We start from the raw sequence: 16,151 nt of genomic DNA, 5'->3' as shown, positions 1-16,151 counted from the left end.
CAGCTTCTCCGGCAGGTGGTTCTGGTGCGTCTGAGAGGTGGTTCTGCCATGGCTGGCAGGTGATCCCGGACTGTCCCCCAGGTGGTTCTGGCATAGCCAGCAGTTGATATTGGCCTGTCTGGCAGGTGGTTCCAGCGAGTCGAACAGGTGGCTCCGGCGTTCTTGGCAGGTGGTTCCGGTCTGTCCGGTAGGTGTTTCCGGCGTGTCTGGCACGTGCTTCCGGCACGTCTGAGATGTGGTTCCGGCATGCGCGGCAGGTGATTCCGTAGTGTCCGCCAGGTGGTTCTGGCATACCCGGCAGGTGATTTTGGCGTGTCCAGCAGGTGTTTCTGGCGAGTCGAGCAGGTGGCTCCGGCATGCTCGGCAGGTGCTTCCGGTGTCTCCGGCACTTGGTTCTGGTGTGTCTGAGAGCTGGTTCCGGCATGTCCGGCAGATGATTCCGGAGTGTCCGCCAAGTGTTTCTGGCATACCCAGCAGGTGATTTTGGCGTGTCAGGGAGGTGGTACCGGTGAGTAGAGCAGGTGTTTCCGGCGTGCTCAGCAGGTGGTTCAGGTGGTTCTGGCAGGTGGTATCCGTCTGTTCGGGGTGTGGTTCCAGCATCTCATGAACACGTTTCTGGCACGTCTGAGATGTGGTTCCAGCCGGCCCGACAGGTGTTTCCGCAGTGTCCGCCAAGCGGTTCTGGCGTAGTTGGCAGGTGATCTTGGCATGACTGGCAGGTGGTTCCAGCAAGCCTGGCAGGTGATTGCAAAGTGTTCACCAACTGGTTGTGGCGTAGCCGGCAGGTGATTTTTGCGTGATCGGCAGGTGGTTCAGGCGAGTTGAGCAGGTGGTTCCAACGTGCTTGGCAGGTGCTTCCGGCGTCTCCGGCACGTGTTTTTGGCACATCTGACAGGTGGTTCCGGCATGCCCGAAAGGTGATTCCGGTCTGTCCGGTAGGTGGTGCCAGCCTGCACGGCATGTGGTTCTGGTACGTCTCAGAGGTGGTTGCGCATGCCCAACAGGTGATTCCGGACTGTCCACCACCTGGTTCTGGCACGTCTGAGAGGTGGTTCCGGCATGCCCAGCAGGCCATCCCAAAGAGTCCTCCAAGTGGTTCTGGAATAACACGCAGTTGATTTTGGCGTGTCTGGCAGGTTGTTCCGTTGTGCTTGGCAGGTGGTTCAGGCTTGGCCGGCAGGTGGTTCCAGGCTGTCCAGGACGTGTTTCCAGCTTCTCCGGCAGGTGCGTCTGGAACGTCAGAGAGGTGGTTCCGCCATGGCTGGCAGGTGATTCCGGACCGTCCCCCAGGTGGTTCTGGCATAGCCAGCAGTTGATATTGGCCTGTCCGGCAGGTGGTTCCAACGAGTCGAACAGGTGGCTCCGGCGTGCTCGGCAGGTGCTTCCGGGGTCTTGGCACGTGGTTCTGGCATATCTGAGAGGTGGTTCCGGCATGCCCGGCAGGTGACTCCGGAGTGTTCGCCAAGTGTTTCCGGCGTAGCCGGCAGGTGATTTTGCATGTCCAGCGGTCGTTCCGGCGGGTCGAGCAGGTGGTTCCGGCGTGTCCGGCAGGTGGTTCCGGTCTGTCCGGCAGGTGGTTCTGTGGTGTCCGGCACGAGGTTCAGTCTGAGAGGCTGTGCCGGCATGCCCCTCACGTGATTCCGCTTGTCCCTGAAGTGGTGCTGGTGTAGCGGGCAGTTGATTTTGGCGTGTCTGGCAGGTGGTTCAGGCGAGTTGAGCAGGTGGTTGCGACGTGCTCGGCTGGTGCTTCCAGCATCCCCGGCACGAGTTCTGGCACATCTGACTGGTGGTTCCGGCATGCCCAAAAGTTGATTCCGGTCTGTCCGGTAGGTGGTTCCGGCGTGCACGGCACGTGGTTCTGGTACGTCTCAGAGGTGGTTGCGTATGCCCAACAGGTGATTCCGGACTGTCCGCCACGTGCTTCTGGCAAGTCTGACAGGTGGTTCCAACATGCCCGGCAGGTCATTTCGGAGAGTCGTCCAACAGGTTCTGGCGTAGCCCGCAGGTGATTTTGGTGTGTCCGGCAGGTGGTTCCGCCGTGCTCGGCAGGTGGTTCAGGCATGGCCGTCACGTGGTTCCAGTCTGTCCAGGACGTGTTTCCAGCTTCTCCGGCAGGTGGTTCTGGTACGTCTGAGAGGTGGTTCTGGCATGCCAGGCAGGTGATTCTGGAGTGTCGGTTAAGTGGTTCTGGTGTAGCCGGCAGTTCCTTTTGGCGTGTCCGGCACGATTGTCCTGCCAGTCGAGCAGGTGGTTCTGGCGAGCTCGGCAGGTGGTTCCAGTCTGTCCAGTAAGTGTTTCCAGCTTGTCCGGCACGTGGTTCTTGTACGTCTGAGAGGTGGTTCCGCCATGGCTGGCAGGTGATTCCGGACTGTCCCCCAGGTGCTTCTGGCATAGCCAGCAGTTGATTTTGGCCTGTCTGGCAGGTGGTTCCGGCCTATCGAGCAGGCGGCGCCTGCGTGCTCGGCAGGTGGTTCCGGGATGTCTGGCTGGTGGTTCAGGTCTGTCCGGTAGGTGTTTCCGGCGTGTCCGACACGTCCTTCTGGCATGTCTAAGAGGTGGTTCCGGCATGCCCGGCAGGTTATTCCGGAGTGTCTGCCGAGTGGTTCTGGCGTAGCCAGCAGGTGATTTTGGCGTGTCCAGCAGGTGGTCCTCGGGAGTGGATCAGGTGGTTCCGGCATACTCGGCAGGTGGTACCGGCGTGTCCGGAACATGGTTCTGGCAAGTCTGAGAGGTGGTTCCGGCATGCCCGACCTGTGATTCCGGAGTGTCCGCCAAGTGGTTCTGGCGTACTCGGCAGGTGATTTTGGCGTGTCCGGCAGGTGTTTCTTGTGAGTCGAGCAGGTGGCTCAGGCATGCTCAGCAGGTGCTTCCGGCGTGTCCGGCATGTGGTTCTGGTGTGTCTGAGAGCTGGTTCTGGCATGTCCGGCAGATGATTTCGGAGTGTCCACAAAGTGGTTCTGGCATACCTGGCAGGTGATTTTGGCGTGTGCGGCAGGTGGTTCTGGCGAGTCGAGCAGGTGATTCTGGCGTGCTCGGCAGGTGCTTCCGGTGTCCTTGGCACGTGGTTCTGACATGTCTGAGAGATTCTTCTGACATGCCCGGCAGGTGATTCCAGTGTGTTCGCCAAGTGTTTCTGGCGTAGTCGGCAGGTGATTTTGCATGTCCGGGGGTGGTTCCGGCGAGTCGCGCCGGTGGTTCCGGCGTGTCCGGCAGGTGGTTCCGGTCTGTCCGGCAGGGTGTTCTGGGGTGTCCGGCACGAGGTTCTGGCACGTCTGAGAGATTGTGACGGCATGCCCTTCACGTGATTCTGGCTTGTCTGCCAAGTGCTTCTGGTGTAGCAGGCAGGTGATTTTGGCGTGTCTGGCAGGTGTTTCTTGCGAGTCGAGCAGGTGGCTCAGGCATGCTCAGCAGGTGCTTCTGGCGTCTCAGGCAGGTTGTTCTGGTGTGTCTGAGAGCTGCTTCTGGCATGTCTGGCAGATGATTCCGGAGTGACCACCAAGTGGTTCTGGCATACCCGGCCGGTGGCTTTTGCGTGTCAGGTAGGTGGTTCCGGCGAGTCGAGCAGGTGGTTCCAGTGTGCTCGGCAGGTGGTTCAGGCGGGTCTGGCAGGTGGTTTCAGTCTGTTCGGGGTGTGGTTCCGGCATCTCGGGCACATGGTTCTGGCACGTCTGAGATGTGGTTCTGGCAGGCCCGACAGGTGTTTCCGGAGTGTCCGCCAAGCGGTTCTGGCGTAGCTGGCAGGTGATATTGGCGTGACCGGCAGGTGCTTCCAGCAAACCCGGCAGTTAATTCCGAAGTGTTCACCAACTGGTTGTGGCGTAGCCGGCAGGTGATTTTGGCGTGTCCAGCAGGTGGTTCTGTGGAGTAGATCAGGAACTTCCGGCCTTCTCAGCAGGTGCTTCCGCAGTCTCCAGCATGTTGTTGTGGCACCTCTGAGAGGTGGTTCCAACATGCCCGGCAGGTGATTCTGGAGTGTCCGACAAGTGGTTGTGGAGTAGCCGGCTGGTGATTTTGGCGTGTCCGGCAGGTGGTTCTCGTGAGTCAAGCAGGTGGTCCCGGTGTGTACGGCAGGTGATTCCGGTCTGTCCTGGTGGTGGTTCCGGAGTGTCTGCCGAGTGGTTCTGGCGTAGACGGCAGGTGATTTTGGCGTGTCCGGCAGGTGGTTCTGGCGAGTCGAGCAGGTGGTTCCGGCGTGTCCGGCAGGTGTTTGCAGTCTGTCCATGACGTGGTTCCGGCATGCCCTCCAGGTGATTCTGGAGTGTCCACCAAGTGGTTTTGGCATAGCCGGCATATGATTTTGGACTGTCAGACAGGTGGTTCCAGCATGTCCAGCAGGTGTTTCCGGCGAGTTCGGCAGTTGCTTCCAGTCTCTCCGGCATGTGGTTCTGGCACCTCTGAGAGGTGGTTCCGGCATGCCCGGCAGGTTATTCCGGAGTGTTCGCCAAGCGGTTCTGGCGTAGGCGGCAGGTGATTTTGCATGTCCGGCGGTGGTCCCTGCGTGTCGAGCCGGTGGTTCCGGCGTGTCTGGCAGGTGGTTGCGGTCTCTCTGGCACGTGGTGCTGGGGTGTCCGCCACGTGCTTCTGGTACGTCTGAGAGGTGGTTCCAGCATGCCCGGCAGGTCATCCCGGAGAGTTCTCCAAGTGGTTCTGGTGTAGCCCGCAGGTGATTTTGGCGTGTCCGGCAGGTGGTTCCATCGAGCTCGGCAGGTGGTTCAGGCGTGGCCGGCAGGTGGTTCCAGTCTGTCCACTAAGTGTTTCCAGCTTGTCCGGCACGTGGTTCTTGTACGTCTGAGAGGTCGTTCCGCCATGGCTGGCAGGTGATTCCGGACTGTTCCTCAGGTGGTTCTGGCATAGCCAGCAGTTGATATTGGCCTGTCCGGACGGTGGATCCGGCGAGTCGAGCAGGTGGCTGTGGCGTGTTCAGCAGGTGGTTCCGGCATGTCTGGCAGGTGGTTCCGTTCTGTCCGATAGGTCGTTCCGGCATGTACGGCACGTGCTTCTGGAACGTGTGAGAGGTGGTTCTGACATGCCAGGCAAGTGATTCTGGAGTGTCGGGTAAGTGGTTCTGGTGTAGCCGAAATTTCATTTTGGCGTGTCCAGCACGTGGGTCGTGCGAGTGGAGCAGGTGGTTCCGGCGTGCTCGGCAGGTGCTTCCGGGGTCATTGGCACGTGGTTCTGGCATGTCTGAGAGGTGGTTCCGGCATGCCCGGCAGGTGATTCCGGAGTGTTCCCCAAGTGGTTCTGGCGTAGCCGGCAGGTGATTTTGCATGTCCGGCGGTGGTTCCGGCGGGTCGAGCCGGTGGTTCCGGCCTGTCCGGCAGGTGGTTGCGGTCTGTCCGGCAGGTGGTGCTGGGGTGTCCGCCACGTGCTTCTGGTACGTCTGAGAGGTGGTTCCAGCATGCCCGGCAGGTCATCCCGGAGAGTTCTCCAAGTGGTTCTGGTGTACCCCGCAGGTGATTTTGGCGTGTCCGGCAGGTGGTTCCATCGTGCTCGGCAGGTGGTTCCAGTCTGTCCAGTACGTGTTTCCAGCTCGTCCGGCACGTGGTTCTTGTACGTCTGAGAGGTGGTTCCGCCATGGCTGGCAGGTGATTCCGGACTGTCCCCCAGGTGGTTCTGGCATAGCCAGCAGTTGATATTGGCCTGTCTGGACGGTGGATCCGGCGAGTCGAGCAGGTGGCTGTGGCGTGTTCAGCAGGTGGTTCCGGCGTGTCTGGCAGGTGGTTCCGTTCTGTCCAATAGGTCGTTCCGGCACGTCCGGCATGTGCTTCTGGAACGTGTGAGAGGTGGTTCTGTCATGCCAGGCAGGTGATTCTGGAGTGTCGGGTAAGTGGTTCTGGTGTAGTCGAAAGTTCATTTTGGCGTGTCCAGCACGTGGGTCGTGCGAGTCGAGCAGGTGGTTCCGGAGTGCTCGGCAGGTGGTTCCAGTCTGTCCAGGACGTGGTTCCAGCGTGTCCGGCTCGTGGTTCCGTTACATCTGAGAGGTGGTTCCTGCATGCCCGGCAGGTGATTCCGGACTGTCCGCCAGATGGTTCTCGCATAGCCAGCTGTTGATTTTGGCCTGTCTGGCAGGTGCTTCCGGTGAGTCGAACAGGTGGCTCTGGCGTGCTCGGCAGGTGGTTCAGGCGGGTCTGGCAGGTGGTCTCCGTCTGTTCGGGGTGTGGTTCCGGCATCACACGCACAAGGTTCTGGCACGTCTGAGATGTAGTTCTGGCCGGCCCGACAGGTGTTTCCGCAGTGTCGACAAGTGGTTCTGGCGTAGTTGGCAGGTGATTTTGACAAGACCGGCAGGTGGTTCCAGCAAGCCCGGCAGGTGATGGGGAAGTGTTCACCAACTGGTTGTGGCGAAGCCGGCAGGTGATTTTTGCATGACTGGCAGGTGGTTCTGGCGAGTCGAGCAGGTGGTTCCGGCATGCTCGGCAGGTGCTTCTGGTGTCATTGGCACGTGGTTCTGGCATGTCTGAGAGGTGGTTCCGGCATGCCCGGCAGGTGATTCCGGAGTGTTTGCCAAGTGGTTCTGGTGTAGCTGGCAGGTGATTTTGCATGTCTGGCAGTGGTTCCGGCGGGTCGAGCCGGTGGTTCTCGCGTGTCCGGCAGGTGGCTGCAGTCTGTCTGGCAGGTGGTTCTGAGGTGTCCGGCAGGAGGTTCAGGCACGTCTGTGAGGTTGTGCCGGCATGCCCTTCACGTGATTCCGGCTTGTGCCCCAAGTGGTTCTGGTGTAGCGGGCAGGTGATTTTGGTGTGTCCTGCTGGTGGGACCGGTGAGTCAAGCAGGTGGTTCCGGCGAGTGTTTCCTGTGGTTCCAGTCTGTCCGGGAGATGGTTCCGGCCTGTCCGGCACGTGCTTCTGGCACTTCTGAGAGGTTGTGCTGGCATGCCCGGCAGGTGATTCCGGAGTGTCCGCCAAGTGGTTCTGGCGTAGCCGGCAGGTGATTTTGCATGTCCGGGGGTGGTTCCGGCGAGTCGCGCCGGTGGTTCCGGCGTGTCCGGCAGCTGGTTCCGGTCTGTCCTGGAGGTGGTTCCGGAGTCTCTGCCGAGTGGTTCTGGCGTAGCCGGCAGGTGATTTTGGCGTGTCCGGCAGGTGGTTCTGGTACGTCTCAGAGGTGGTACCACATGCCCAACAGGTGATTCTGGACTCTCTGCCACATGGTTCTGGCGCGTCTGAGAGGTGGTTCCAGCATGCCCGGCAGGTCATCCCGGAGAGTCCTCCAAGTGGTTGTCGAGTAGCCCGCAGGTGATTTTGGCGTGTCCGGCAGGTGGTTCCGTCGTGCTCGGCAGGTGGTTCAGGCGTGGCCGGCAGGTGGTTCCAGCCTGTCCAGTACGTGTTTCCAGATTGTCCGGCACGTGGTTCTGGTACGTCTGAGAGGTGGTTCCGCCATGGCTGGCAGGTGATTCCGGACTGTCCCCCAGGTGGTTCTCGCACAGCCAGCTGTTGATTTTGGCCTGTCAGGCAGGTGGTTCCGGCAAGGGGAGCAGGTGGCTCTGGCGTGCTCGGCAGGTGGTTCCGGCATGTCAGGCAGGTGGTTCCGGTCTGTCCCGTAGGTCGTTCCGGCATGTCCGGCACGTGCTTCTGGCACGTCTGAGAGGTGGTTCTGGCATGCCAGGCCGGTGATTCTGGAGTGTCGGTTAAGTGGTTCTGGTGTAGCCGGCAGTTCCTTTTGGCATGTCCGGCACGATTGTCCTGCCAGTCGAGCAGGTGGTTCCGGTGAGCTCGGCAGGTGGTTCCAGTCTGTCCAGGATGTGGTTCCAGCGTGTCCGGAACGTGGTTCTGTTACGTCTGAGAGGTGGTTCCTGCATGCCAGGCAGGTGATTTTGGACTGTCCGCCATGTGGTTCTAGCATAGCCAGCTGTTGATTTTGGCCTGTCTGGCAGGTGGTTCCGGCCTATCGAGCAGGCGGCTCCGGCGTGCTCGGCAAGTAGTTCCGGGATGTCTGGCATGTGGTTCCAGTCTGTCCGGTAGGTGTTTCCGGCGTGTCCGACACGTCCTTCTGGCATGTCTAAGAGGTGGTTCCGGCATGCCCGGCAGGTTATTCCGGAGTGTCTGCCGAGTGGTTCTGGCGTAGCCAGCAGGTGATTTTGGCATGTCCAGCAGGTGGTCTTCGGGAGTGGATCAGGTGGTTCCGGCATACTCGGCAGGTGGTACCGGCGTGTCCGGAACATGGTTCTGGCAAGTCTGAGAGGTGGTTCCGGCATGCCCGACCTGTGATTCCGGAGTGTCCGCCAAGTGGTTCTGGCGTACTCGGCAGGTGATTTTGGCGTGTCCATCAGGTGTTTCTTGCGAGTCGAGCAGGTGGCTCAGGCATGCTCAGCAGGTGCTTCCGGCATGTCCGGCATGTGGTTCTGGTGTGTCTGAGAGCTGGTTCTGGCATGTCCGGCAGATGATTTCGGAGTGTCCACAAAGTGGTTCTGGCATACCCGGCAGGTGATTTTGGCGTGTGCGGCAGGTGGTTCTGGCGAGTCGAGCAGGTGGTTCCGGCGTGCTCGGCAGGTGCTTCCGGTGTCCTTGGCACGTGGTTCTGACATGTCTGAGAGGTGCTTCCGACATGCCCGGCAGGTGATTCCGGTGTGTTCGCCAAGTGTTTCTGGCGTAGCCGGCAGGTGTTTTTGCATGTCCGGGGGTGGTTCCGGCGAGTCGCGCCGGTGGTTCCGGCGTGTCCGGCAGGTGGTTCCGGTCTGTCCGGCAGGGTGTTCTGGGGTGTCCGGCACGAGGTTCTGGCACGTCTGAGAGATTGTGACGGCATGCCCTTCACGTGATTCCGGCTTGTCTGCCAAGTGCTTCTGGTGTAGTAGGCAGGTGATTTTGGCGTGTGTGGCAGGTGTTTCTTGCGAGTCGAGCAGGTGGCTCAGGCATGCTCAGCAGGTGCTTCTGGCGTCTCTGGCAGGTTATTCTGGTGTGTCTGAGAGCTGCTTCTGGCATGTCTGGCAGATGATTCCGGAGTGACCACCAAGTGGTTCTGGCATACCCGGCCGGTGGTTTTTGCGTGTCAGGTAGGTGGTTCCGGCGAGTCGAGCAGGTGGTTCCAGTGTGCTCGGCAGGTGGTTCAGGCGGGTCTGGCAGGTGGTTTCATTCTGTTCGGGGTGTGGTTCCGGCATCTCGGGCACATGGTTCTGGCACGTCTGAGATGTGGTTCTGGCAGGCCCGACAGGTGTTTCCGGAGTGTCCGCCAAGCGGTTCTGGCGTAGCTGGCAGGTGATATTGGCCTGACCGGCAGGTGCTTCCAGCAAGCCCGGCAGTTGATTCCGAAGTGTTCACCAACTGGTTGTGGCGTAGCCGGCAGGTGATTTTGGCGTGTCCAGCATGTGGTTCTGTGGAGTGGATCAGGAACTTCCGGCCTTGTCAGCAGGTGCTTCCGCAGTCTCCAGCATGTTGTTGTGGCACCTCTGAGAGGTGGTTCCAACATGCCCGGCAGGTGATTCTGGAGTGTCCGACAAGTGGTTGTGGAGTAGCCGGCTGGTGATTTTTGGCGTGTCCGGCAGGTGGTTCTCGCGAGTCAAGCAGGTGGTCCCGGCGTGTCCGGCAGGTGATTCCGGTCTGTCCTGGAGGTGGTTCCGGAGTCTCTGCCGAGTGGTTCTGGCGTAGCCGGCAGGTGATTTTGGCGTGTCCGGCAGGTGGTTCTGGCGAGTCCAGCAGGTGGTCCCGGCGTGTCCGGCAGGTGATTCCGGTCTGTCCTGGAGGTGGTTCCGGAGTCTCTGCCGAGTGGTTCTGGCGTAGCCGGCAGGTGATTTTGGCGTGACCGGCAGGTGGTTCCGGCAAGCGCTGCAGGTGATTCCAAAGTGTTCACCAACTGGTTGTGGCGTAGCCGGCAGGTGATTTTGGCGTGTCCGGCAGGTGGTTCTGGCGAGTCGAGAAGGTGGTTCTGGCGTGTCCGGCAGGTGTTTGCAGTCTGTCCATGACGTGGTTCCGGCATGCCCTCCAGGTGATTCTGGAGTGTCCACCAAGTGGTTTTGGCATAGCCGGCATATGATTTTGGACTGTCAGGCAGGTGGTTCCGGCATGTCCAGCAGGTGTTTCCGGCGAGTTCGGCAGTTGCTTCCAGTCTCTCCGGCATGTGGTTCTGGCACCTCTGAGAGGTGGTTCCGGCATGCCCGGCAGCTGATACCGGAGTGTCTGCCGAGTGGTTGTGGCGTAGCCGGCAGGTGATTTTGGCGTGTCCGGCAGGTGGTTCTGGCGAGTCGAGCAGGTGGTTCCGGCGTGCTCGGCAGGTGCTTCCGGGGTCATTGGCACGTGGTTCTCGCATGTCTGAGAGGTGGTTCCGGCATGCCCGGAAGGTGATTCTGGAGTGTTCGCCAAGTGGTTCTGGCGTAGCCGGCAGGTGATTTTGCATGTCCGGCGGTGGTTCCGGAGGGTCGAGCCGGTGGTTCCGGCCTGTGCGGCAGGTGGTTGCGGTCTGTCCGACAGTGGTGCTGGGGTGTCCGCCACGTGCTTCTGGTACGTCTGAGAGGTGGTTCCAGCATGCCCGGCAGGTCATCCCGGAGAGTTCTCCAAGTGGTTCTGGTGTAGCCCGCAGGTGATTTTGGCGTGTCCGGCAGGTGGTTCCATCGTGCTCGGCAGGTGGTTCAGGTGTGTCCGGCAGGTGGTTCCAGTCTGTCCAGTAAGTGTTTCCAGCTTGTCCGGCACGTGGTTCTTGTACGTCTGAGAGGTGGTTCCGCCATGGCTGGCAGGTGATTCCGGACTGTCCGCCAGGTGGTTCTGGCATAGCCAGCAGTTGATATTGGCCTGTCCGGCCGGTGGATCCGGCGAGTCGAGCAGGTGGCTGTGGCGTGTTCAGCAGTTGGTTCCGGCGTGTCTGGCAGGTGGTTCCGTTCTGTCCGATAGGTCGTTCCGGCATGTCCAGCACGTGCTTCTGGAACGTGTGAGAGGTGGTTCTGGCATGCCAGGCAGGTGATTCTGGAGTGTCGGGTAAGTGGTTCTGGTGTAGCCGAAAGTTCATTTTGGCGTGTCCAGCACGTCGGTCGTGCGAGTCGAGCAGGTGGTTCCGGAGTGCTCGGCAGGTGGTTCCAGTCTGTCCAGGACGTGGTTCCAGCGTGTCCGGCTCGTGGTTCCGTTACATCTGAGAGGTGGTTCCTGCATGCCCGGCAGGTGATTCCGGACTGTCCGCCAGATGGTTCTCGCATAGCCAGCTGTTGATTTTTGCCTGTCTGGCAGGTGCTTCCGGTGAGTCGAACAGGTGGCTCCGGCGTGCTCGGCAGGTGGTTCAGGCGGGTCTGGCAGTTGGTCTCCGTCTGTTCGGGGTGTGGTTCCGGCATCACACGCACAAGGTTCTGGCACGTCTGAGATGTAGTTCTGGCCGGCCCGACAGGTGTTTCCGCAGTGTCGACAAGTGGTTCTGGCGTAGTTGGCAGGTGATTTTGACATGACCGGCAGGTGGTTCCAGCAAGCCCGGCAGGTGATGGGGAAGTGTTCACCAACTGGTTGTGGCGAAGCCAGCAGGTGATTTTTGCATGACTGGCAGGTGGTTCTGGCGAGTCGAGCAGGTGGTTCCGGCATGCTCGGCAGGTGCTTCTGGTGTCATTGGCACGTGGTTCTGGCATGTCTGAGAGGTGGTTCCGGCATGCCCGGCATGTGATTCCGGAGTGTTTGCCAAGTGGTTCTGGTGTAGCCGGCAGGTGATTTTGCATGTCTGGCAGTGGTTCCGGCGGGTCGAGCCGGTGGTTCCCGCGTGTCCGGCAGGTGGTTGCAGTCTGTCTGGCAGGTGGTTCTGAGGTGTCCGGCAGGAGGTTCAGGCACGTCTGTGAGGTTGTGCCGGCATGCCCTTCACGTGATTCCGGCTTGTGCCCCAAGTGGTTCTGGTGTAGCGGGCAGGTGATTTTGGTGTGTCCTGCTGGTGGGACCGGTGAGTCAAGCAGGTGGTTCCGGCGAGTGTTTCCTGTGGTTCCAGTCTGTCCGGGAGATGGTTCCGGCCTGTCCGGCACGTGCTTCTGGCACTTCTGAGAGGTTGTGCTGGCATGCCCGGCAGGTGATTCCGGAGTGTCCGCCAAGTGGTTCTGGCGTAGCCGGCAGGTGATTTTGGCGTGTCCGGCAGGTGGTTCTGGTACGTCTCAGAGGTGGTTCCACATGCCCAACAGGTGATTCCGGACTCTCTGCCACATGGTTCTGGCGCGTCTGAGAGGTGGTTCCAGCATGCCCGGCAGGTCATCCCGGAGAGTCCTCCAAGTGGTTGTGGAGTAGCCCGCAGTTGATTTTGGCGTGTCCGGCAGGTGGTTCCGTCGTGCTCGTCAGGTGGTTCAGGCGTGGCCGGCCGGTGGTTCCAGTCTGTCCAGTACGTGTTTCCAGATTGTCCGGCACGTGGTTCTGGTACGTCTGAGAGGTGGTTCCGCCATGGCTGTCAGGTGATTCCGGACTGTCCCCCAGGTGGTTCTCGCACAGCCAGCTGTTGATTTTGGCCTGTCAGGCAGGTGGTTCCGGCAAGGGGAGCAGGTGGCTCTGGCGTGCTCGGCATGTGGTTCCGGCATGTCAGGCAGGTGGTTCCGGTCTGTCCCGTAGGTCGTTCCGGCATGTCCGGCACGTGCTTCTGGCACGTCTGAGAGGTGGTCCTGGCATGCCAGGCAGGTGATTCTGGAGTGTCGGTTAAGTGGTTCTGGTGTAGCCGGCAGTTCCTTTTGGCGTGTCCGGCACGATTGTCCTGCCAGTCGAGCAGGTGGTACCGGTGAGCTCGGCAGGTGGTTCCAGTCTGTCCAGTATGTGGTTCCGGCGTGTCCGGAACGTGGTTCTGTTACGTCTGAGAGGTGGTTCCTGCATGCCAGGCAGGTGATTTTCCAATGTCCGCCAGGTGGTTCTAGCATAGCCAGCTGTTGATTTTGGCCTGTCTGGCAGGTGGTTCCGGCCTATCGAGCAGGCGGCTCCGGCGTGCTCGGCAAGTGGTTCCGGGATGTCTGGCAGGTGGTTCCGGTCTGTCCGGTAGGTGTTTCCGGCGTGTCCGACACGTCCTTCTGGCATGTCTAAGAGGTGGTTCCGGCATGCCCAGCAGGTTATTCCGGAGAGTCTGCCGAGTGGTTCTGGCGTAGCCAGCAGGTGATTTTGGCGTGTCCAGCAGGTGGTCCTCGGGAATGGATCTGGTGGTTACGGCATACTCGGCAGGTGGTACCGGTGTGTCCGGAACATGGTTCTGGCTAGTCTGAGAGGTGGTTCCGGCATGCCCGACCTGTGATTCCGGAGTGTCCGCCAAGTGGTGCTGGCGTACTCGGCAGGTGATTTTGGCGTGTCCGGCAGGTGTTTCTTGCGAGTCGAGCAGGTGGCTCAGGCATGCTCAGCAGGTGCTTCCGGCGTGTCCGGCATGTGGTTCTGGTGTGTCTGAGAGCTGGTTCTGGCATGTCCGGCAGATGATTTCGGAGTGTCCACAAAGTGGTTCTGGCATACCCGGCAGGTGATTTTGGCGTGTGCGGCAGGTGGTTCTGGCGAGTCGAGCAGGTGGTTCCGGCGTGCTCGGCAGGTGCTTCCGGTGTCCTTGGCACGTGGTTCTGACATGTCTGAGAGGTCCTTCCGACATGCCCGGCAGGTGATTCCGGTGTGTTCGCCAAGTGTTTCTGGCGTAGCCGGCAGGTGATTTTGCATGTCCGGGGGTGGTTCCGGCGAGTCGCGCCGGTGGTTCCGGCGTGTCCGGCAGGTGGTTCCGGTCTGTCCGGCAGGGTGTTCTGGGGTGTCCGGCACGAGGTTCTGGCACGTCTGAGAGATTGTGACGGCATGCCCTTCACGTGATTCCAGCTTGTCTGCCAAGTGCTTCTGGTGTAGCAGGCAGGTGATTTTGGCGTGTGTGGCAGGTGTTTCTTGCGAGTCGAGCAGGTGGCTCAGGCATGCTCAGCAGGTGCTTCTGGCGTCTCCAGCAGGTTGTTCTGGTGTGTCTGAGAGCTGCTTCTGGCATGTCTGGCAGATGATTCCGGAGTGACCACCAAGTGGTTCTGGCATACCCGGCCGGTGGTTTTTGCGTGTCAGGTAGGTGGTTCCGGCGAGTCGAGCAGGTGGTTCCAGTGTGCTCGGCAGGTGGTTCCGGCGAGTCGAGCAGGTGGTTCCAGTGTGCTCGGCAGGTGGTTCAGGCGGGTCTGGCAGGTGGTTTCAGTCTGTTACGGGTGTGGTTCCGGCATCTCGGGCACATGGTTCTGGCACGTCTGAGATGTGGTTCTGGCATGCCCGACAGGTGTTTCCGCAGTGTCCGCCAAGCGGTTCTGGCGTAGCTGGCAGGTGATATTGGCCTGACCGGCAGGTGCTTCCAGCAAGCCCGACAGTTGATTCCGAAGTGTTCACCAACTGGTTGTGGCGTAGCCAGCAGGTGATTTTGGCGTGTCCAGCAGGTGGTCCTCGGGAATGGATCTGGTGGTTACGGCATACTCGGCAGGTGGTACCGGTGTGTCCGGAACATGGTTCTGGCTAGTCTGAGAGGTGGTTCCGGCATGCCCGACCTGTGATTCCGGAGTGTCCGCCAAGTGGTGCTGGCGTACTCGGCAGGTGATTTTGGCGTGTCCGGCAGGTGTTTCTTGCGAGTCGAGCAGGTGGCTCAGGCATGCTCAGCAGGTGCTTCCGGCGTGTCCGGCATGTGGTTCTGGTGTGTCTGAGAGCTGGTTCTGGCATGTCCGGCAGATGATTTCGGAGTGTCCACAAAGTGGTTCTGGCATACCCGGCAGGTGATTTTGGCGTGTGCGGCAGGTGGTTCTGGCGAGTCGAGCAGGTGGTTCCGGCGTGCTCGGCAGGTGCTTCCGGTGTCCTTGGCACGTGGTTCTGACATGTCTGAGAGGTCCTTCCGACATGCCCGGCAGGTGATTCCGGTGTGTTCGCCAAGTGTTTCTGGCGTAGCCGGCAGGTGATTTTGCATGTCCGGGGGTGGTTCCGGCGAGTCGCGCCGGTGGTTCCGGCGTGTCCGGCAGGTGGTTCCGGTCTGTCCGGCAGGGTGTTCTGGGGTGTCCGGCACGAGGTTCTGGCACGTCTGAGAGATTGTGACGGCATGCCCTTCACGTGATTCCAGCTTGTCTGCCAAGTGCTTCTGGTGTAGCAGGCAGGTGATTTTGGCGTGTGTGGCAGGTGTTTCTTGCGAGTCGAGCAGGTGGCTCAGGCATGCTCAGCAGGTGCTTCTGGCGTCTCCAGCAGGTTGTTCTGGTGTGTCTGAGAGCTGCTTCTGGCATGTCTGGCAGATGATTCCGGAGTGACCACCAAGTGGTTCTGGCATACCCGGCCGGTGGTTTTTGCGTGTCAGGTAGGTGGTTCCGGCGAGTCGAGCAGGTGGTTCCAGTGTGCTCGGCAGGTGGTTCAGGCGGGTCTGGCAGGTGGTTTCAGTCTGTTACGGGTGTGGTTCCGGCATCTCGGGCACATGGTTCTGGCACGTCTGAGATGTGGTTCTGGCATGCCCGACAGGTGTTTCCGCAGTGTCCGCCAAGCGGTTCTGGCGGAGCTGGCAGGTGATATTGGCCTGACCGGCAGGTGCTTCCAGCAAGCCCGACAGTTGATTCCGAAGTGTTCACCAACTGGTTGTGGCGTAGCCGGCAGGTGATTTTGGCGAGTCCAGCAGGTGGTTCTGTGGAGTGGATCAGGAACTTCCGGCCTTCTCAGCAGGTGCTTCCGCAGTCTCCAGCATGTTGTTGTGGCACCTCTGAGAGGTGGTTCCAACATGCCCGGCAGGTGATTCTGGAGTGTCCGACAAGTGGTTGTGGAGTAGCCGGCTGGTGATTTTTGGCGTGTCCGGCAGGTGGTTCTGGCGAGTCAAGCAGGTGGTCCCGGCGTGTCCGGCAGGTGATTCCGGTCTGTCCTGGAGGTGGTTCCGGAGTCTCTGCCGAGTGGTTCTGGCGTAGCCGGCAGGTGATTTTGGCGTGACCGACAGGTGGTTCCGGCAAGCGCGGCAGGTGATTCCGAAGTGTTCACCAACTGGTTGTGGCGTAGCCGGCAGGTGATTTTGGCGTGTCCGGCAGGTGGTACTGGCGAGTCGAGAAGGTGGTTCTGGCGTGTCCGGCAGGTGTTTGCATTCTGTCCATGACGTGGTTCCGGCATGCCCTCCAGGTGATTCTGGAGTGTCCACCAAGTGGTTTTGGCATAGCCGGCATATGATTTTGGACTGTCAGGAAGGTGGTTCCGGCATGTCCAGCAGGTGTTTCCGGCGAGTTCGGCAGTTGCTTCCAGTCTCTCCGGCATGTGGTTCTGGCACCTCTGAGAGGTGGTTCCGGCATGCCCGGCAGC

This window comes from Equus caballus, chromosome 27 (assembly GCF_041296265.1).
Source record: "Equus caballus isolate H_3958 breed thoroughbred chromosome 27, TB-T2T, whole genome shotgun sequence".
Classification (NCBI taxonomy): Eukaryota; Metazoa; Chordata; class Mammalia; order Perissodactyla; family Equidae; genus Equus; species Equus caballus.
The sequence above is the reverse complement of the archived record's forward strand: the minus strand, read 5'-3'. Positions refer to the sequence as shown.